This window comes from Rhinopithecus bieti, unplaced genomic scaffold (genome assembly GCF_001698545.2).
Source record: "Rhinopithecus bieti isolate Rb0 unplaced genomic scaffold, ASM169854v2 scaffold_15813, whole genome shotgun sequence".
NCBI lineage: Eukaryota > Metazoa > Chordata > Mammalia > Primates > Cercopithecidae > Rhinopithecus > Rhinopithecus bieti.
This window is the reverse complement of record NW_016809040.1, coordinates 234,159-240,473: the sequence shown is the minus strand read 5'-3', so window position 1 is coordinate 240,473 and position 6,315 is coordinate 234,159. Positions and strand designations below refer to the sequence as shown.

General features: G+C 42.3%; 1 pseudogene; it reads left to right on the top strand.

The window, feature by feature from the left end:
- Window positions 1-967: 967 nt before the first annotated feature.
- Window positions 968-1,733, top strand: LOC108539529 (ribonuclease H1 pseudogene; annotated as a pseudogene).
- The last annotated feature ends 4,582 nt before the right edge of the window (window positions 1,734-6,315 follow it).

Genomic DNA, 6,315 nt, shown 5'->3' with positions numbered 1-6,315 from the left:
CCATTTGGCCCCTTCTGATCAGACTCTTCTAGACCACTTTGCCTGCTTGGAAACAGGCGGCAGTTATGCCACGTCCCTTGGACTTGTCTGTGGCTGCTCAGGGAAGGGCTGTGTCTGGTCCGTATGTTCTGATTCATGATATCCCCTCCTGGCAGCCTGTAGTGCAACTGGCTTCAATCTGGAATTCTAGGTAATGCTAACCCCTCTTTTGGAATAGCTCCTTATAGCTATGATCTGTGCTGAACAAAATAATCTTATCAAGTGCAGAGGCTTTCAGAGAATGTTATCTACCTTTCAAAGTAAAGTTCTCAAGAACATTCTAGAAGATCACGTTTTGTTTTTTCTCCACAGCTTAGCTCAAGGCATAGGGGATTTGATAGATTTATGACAAGGACTTTTTCAAATGCATTGATCTGACTAGCTTTGGTCCTCAGAAGAATGTTCTGCCCTGGAGCAGTCCCGTCTTATCAGACACAGCTAAACAAATGGGTTAGTTCTTGCAAATGGTCCACCAACTGACCATAGAGAAAAATAATTAGCCAAGTCTTTAGTTATGCCTCAGAGTGTACTTTTTTTTTTTAAGATAGGTTCTCACTCCCGTCGCCCAGGCTGGAGTGCAGTGGCACAATCTGGGCTCACTGCAGCCTCGACCTTCCGGGATCAGGTGATTCTCCCACCTCAGCCTCCACAGGTGTAGGCCATCATGCCCAGCTAACTTTTAGTAGAGATGGGGTTTTGCTATGTTCCCCAGGCTGGTCTCAACTCCTGAACTCAGGCAATCCACCCACCTCCAACCCGAAAAGTGCTGGAATTATAGGCATGAGCTACCGTGTCCAGCCTCAGAGTATACTTTTACTGAAGCTATTTTTGGTGGGCACTGTTGGGGTCACACTGGTGTGAAGTGAGGGTGAGCCATGTGCCAGCCTTGATAGCTGTGCACTGCCGCAGGGACTGTTGCAGCCTCAGGATGGTCTATGCTGTGGGGGGGGCCTGCAGGACCGGGGTCTTTCTGACCTGGAATGAATGTAGAGCATAGGTGGACCTATTTCCTGCTGCCAGATTTAAGAAGTTTGCCACAGAAAATGAGGCCTGGGCCTTTGTCAGGAAATCTGCAAGCCCAGAAGGTTCAGAAGGGCGGAAAAATAAACATGTACAAGAATCACAAATGAAAGACAGCAAGGGACTCCGTGAGCCATTGAATGGCGATGGAGATGAAAGCGCAAAGCCTGTGTAGCAAATCACAGAGCCGGCACCTCGAATGAGCAGGGACATTTTCTTACATCGAAGGCTTTGTCATTGAGTACACTGATGGCTGCTGCTCCAGTAATGGGTGGAGGAGAGCACTAGTGGGAACTGATATTTACTGGGGGCCAGGCCATCCTTTAAATGTAGGCATTAGACTTCCTGGGTGACAGACAAACCAAAGAGCAGAAAATCATGCAGCCTGCAATACCATTGAACAAGCAGAGGCTGAAAACATCAATAAATTGGTTCCATACACAGATAGTATGTTTACTATAAATGGTATAACTAACTGGGTTCAAGGTAGGAAGAAGAACAGGTGGAAGACAAGTACAGGGAAAGAGGTGATGAACAAAGAGGACTTTGTGGCACTGGAGAAGCTCACTCAAGGCATGGGCATTCAGTGGATACTTGTTCCTGGTCATCCAGAGTTTATCAGCAATGAAAAAGCTGATAGATTAGCAAGAGGAGCTAAACATTCTGAAGACTAAGCAAAGTGACTTTATTACTTGGGAAAAGTTGAGCCAGTGGCTGTTTTGCTACTTTTGCTTACTGGTACAGAAAAGAGACTACAGGCTGGACCATTGCAGTGGATGAGCAGATGTGGCTTTCGCACTGAATCATGGTGGCACGGTGGCATTCTGTGATACATTTTGATAAAAAGTGGTTAAATATATAATAAATTGAACATCTCTGAGATTTAAGAATTATGTGAGATTTCAGCATTATGTTTACTAGATTTGATACTGTTCTTGCTTATTTTATTGCAATCTGTTTTAAAATGCCACAGGTTTGATTTTTTTTTTTTTTTTTTTTTAAACTTTTTTAAAAACCCCAAGGTTTTTTTTTTTTTTTTTTTTTTTTTTTTTTTTAGACAGAGTCTTGCTCTGTTGCCCAGGCTGGAGTGCGGTGGCACAATCTCAGCTCACTGCAACCTCTACCTCGAGGATTCAAGTGATTCTCCTACCTCAGCCTCTTGAGTAGCTGGGACTACAGGTGTGTGCCACCACGTCTGACTAATTTTTGTATTTTTAGTAGAGATGGGGTTTCACCATGTTGGCCAGACTGGTCTCAAACTCCTGATCTCAAGTGATCCACCCACCTCAGCCTCCCAAAGTGCTAGGATTATAGGTATGAGTCACTGTGCCCAGCCCACAGCTTTGATTTTGATAACAAATCAAAAAAACATTGGTTAAAAGATGCATGTCAGAAGTCTAGAAATATTCTGAAAACATCCATTTACCTTCCAGTTCACAAACTTGAGTCTCTTACTTTTACAGGTGACTTGTGCCTGTGGGCACATTAGAGACAGATGCAGCCCGGGGCCTGGGTGGGCTGCTCAGCAGAGAGGATGTGAGCTGGTCTTAGCCTCACATGCTTGCCTGCTGGGCACTGACATAACAGGCCAAGCCTGCACACAGGCGACCCTGACTGCTAGGCCACTCTCTAGGAACAGACAACTTGTAAAGACCAAGATGTATAAATCAATCTTTCCAAAATTTCTTTGGCTCTTTTATTGAAAACTGTGCACACTTAAAAAAAAAGTTTGACATGATCATTGATTTAGTTTTAAATCTTTTTATCATAAAATGAAAACATACAGGAAGACAGACAGACAGACAGACACACACACACACACACACACACACACACACACACACATATGCTGTTTTCATTGAGACTTCTGCCTAGAAGAAAATCCTTATTGATCTGTATGTTCTGAAGGCTAGTGGCATTCAAAACTGTTAGCAGCATTCAGACAATTTTTATTTATTAATGGAACATTAATTTTTAAAAACCTCCCTTATTATTTTTTCTTTTTTTTTTTCTTTTTTCTTTTTTTTTGAGATGGAGTCTCACTCTGTTGCCCAGGCTGGAGTGCAGTGGCATAATTTTGGCTCACTGAAACCTCTGCCTCCCAGGTTCAAGCGATTCTCCTGTCTCAGCCTCCAGAGTAGCTGGGATTATAGACATGCACCACCACGCCCAGCTAATTTTTGTACTTTTAGTAGCAGGGTTTCACCATGTTGGTCAGGCAAACTCCTGGCCTCATGTGATCCATCCACCTCAGCCTCCCAAAGTGCTGGGATTACAGGCATGAGCCATGGTGCCCGGCCAAAACCTCCTTTTTTAAAAAACCAATAATAATCTGTTAATCTAAATGCATACAGAAACACAACTTACGAGTTGGCCATTTTTTTCTTGCTATGGAAAATTAGATAACACCTACTGAACAGGCTCACAAATCATAACTTGGAAATACAGTTAAAACAGAGGTACATATGATTGTTTACTACTATTTTGCTTATTTCCAATAGATAGAATCACTATAAATGTCCCACATTAAGATTTGTGTTTGTTCATTTCTGATGAGTCCAAAAGGAATAAAACAGTATTCCCAAACATTTAATATTTTAATTGTTTTGTTATTTTCAGTGGGTTTTAGAAATAATCACTTACTCTGGTGTCATCCATTAGTAAAAACTTATAACTGCTTCAAATCATCTTTCGGCTAGATTGTATATAGAAATAAATATGTAATTCATTGGAAATCTACTTGGTACATGTTGCCAGGCTTAGTCAAGGGAGCCCTAAAGCAGAGGTGTTTGAGACCTCTCCATTAAGCTATGAAGACCTTTTTGTTAGTTACAAAACTTCTCTTACTGTAGGTAAAATAGGTGAAATGGTGGCTGATGTTGAGTCTGTGGTAGAAGGCCCAGACCCTGTTGTGAGCCACTCCTCCAGTCTCAAGGGTCTCCTTAGAATACCTACACTACTATGGAGCACAGTTTGAAAACATGGCCTATTAGATGAGGTGTAATTTCAACCTTAGTGTTTCTTGGGTACCAAAGGGGGTCACCTTAATAGTAGTAACCCATGCCAGGCACCGTGGTGGACACCTGTAATCCCAGCACTTTGGGAGGCTGAGGTGGGTGTTCTTGAGTCTAGGAGTTTGAGATCAGCCTGAGTAACATGGCAAAACCTCATCTCTACAAAAAATACAAAATTAAAAAAACATCATAATAAACCAAGTTTTATTGACTCTTCTTACCACATACTCAACTAGGACCTTCTATTTGTTTCAGCGAAGTTCCATCCAGACTTCATAGAGTATGTCTCACATGTCCTTATGAATGGTGACCATATTATTATAGTCAACACACAGATTCCTCTAGGCTCATCCCCCTTCTGTGGCCTCAGTCCCATCCAATGTTCTCTGTCCACAAAACCTCTTGAGAGTGACTCTCCATTGCCCCAGCTTCTGGCCACCACACTCAGAATTTCAACATCCAAGCCAGCTACATCCAGAGGCCAAAGTTTCTAATCCATGAGGGCCAGAACAGCACTAGATCCTGGCCCATCTGTCTGGCAACCTGTGTCATGCTGGTCCCTTAGGAAAGTAAGAACGATACTCTTGCCTCAGGCCTCACTGAGTCCCTCACAAAGACCAATAGTATAGCTTTAGCTCACAGCCCGTTTTCTACCAGGCTCAGACACCAAACTGAGGTGCCAGGTATGGAACAAATCCCACTTTGGCCTTTTATTTTTACCTCCAACCAGATGGCCACCAAACCTCCTCCCTTCTGTTTCTACCCCATATAGCAAACCTGCAAACTGACTATTCTTGTCCACCCACCAGTTTAGGTCCATTCTCTGACATGTTTAAATCTCAGTTTGGGCTCAAAGTGGAATTAATTCATCAGATGACATTATTCTGAAATTTGATATCGGCTGTCTTGTTTCCCTTAGATTGACACCATTGACTTCTTTACGCTGTAGCTCTGAACCCAGCCCTGGGGTGCTATGAGCTTAGATGGAGAGATGTGTTCAGGACATGAGGCAGCTTCAGCACATACACCAATATCTTTGGCCCTTGGAATGAATGTGTTATCCAAAGGGCAGCTACTGTCTTTACTAGATTTCCTGGAAAATTACAAAGAAAAACAAACAAACAAATAAACCACGAAAGCTATTTCCTGATTTTTCCAGCAACTCTGACTAGTTTTGAGTAGGTTGTTTTTATTATTTCTTCCTTTGGGGAACAAATTAAAGTTATGTGTTTATTTCTGCAACATTGAGGAACACAAAGAGAAAATCTCCCAAAAGGATGATCCTCTTTCCCATTCTAGATATTTGCCAACAACCACATGAAAAGGAAAAATATGCTTGAAGACATTGCATTATGCAATAGATTTGCCTTATAATATTACTTATAATTCCGATTCTATTTTAAATTCATGTAAGGTGTGACTCCCACTCCCTTGCACCATCCAAAGTCATTTAAAGACCTAGGAGGCTGGGCATGGTGGCTCATGCCTGTAATCCCAGCACTTTGGGAGGCCAAGTTGGATGGATTGCTTGAACCCAGGAGTTTGAGAGTAGCCTGGGCAACCTGGGGACAAACCTTGTCTCTATAAAAATGATAAAATTAGCCAAGCATGGTGGCATGCACCTGTAGTCTCAGCTTCTCAGGAGGCTTAGGTGGGTGAATTACTTGAGCCCAAGGGGTCAAGGCTTCTGTGAGCCGAGATTGTGCCACTGTAATCCAGCCTGGGCAACAGAATGAGACCCTGTCTCAAAAAACAAACAAACAAACAAACAAAAATCCTAGATGATAAATAAATAATCATACTGATAACAGCCTCTCATGTTACCAGAGAGAACATGATTCTAATAAAACCCAGTCATGACCACACTCAACATCTGGGATGGTGAAAAACTGCTGTGTTCTTTTCCCATTGGCTCTCCTTTTGGTCATATGAAGATAGCTTTTTAGGGCATTTGGAAGGCCTGTCTTGAGAACTTCTCAAGGCTGGTTTTAGTTAGTGGCACTTAGAGTACAACATTTTTAGATTTTTCCAAGAGGGCCATCTCTAAGCAATATTTCACCTGCCAATAGCAACAGCGTCTCATAACCATGATGTGTTACTGTGCTCAAAGAATGCCTCCCTCTTCAAGGTAACAAAAGAATAGAACAAAGGCAGTTGAAGGAACTGAGACACATAAATGTATTGGTTTCATACAGCTGCAGTAACAAAGTACCAAAACCTTGGTAGCTAAAAACAACAGAAA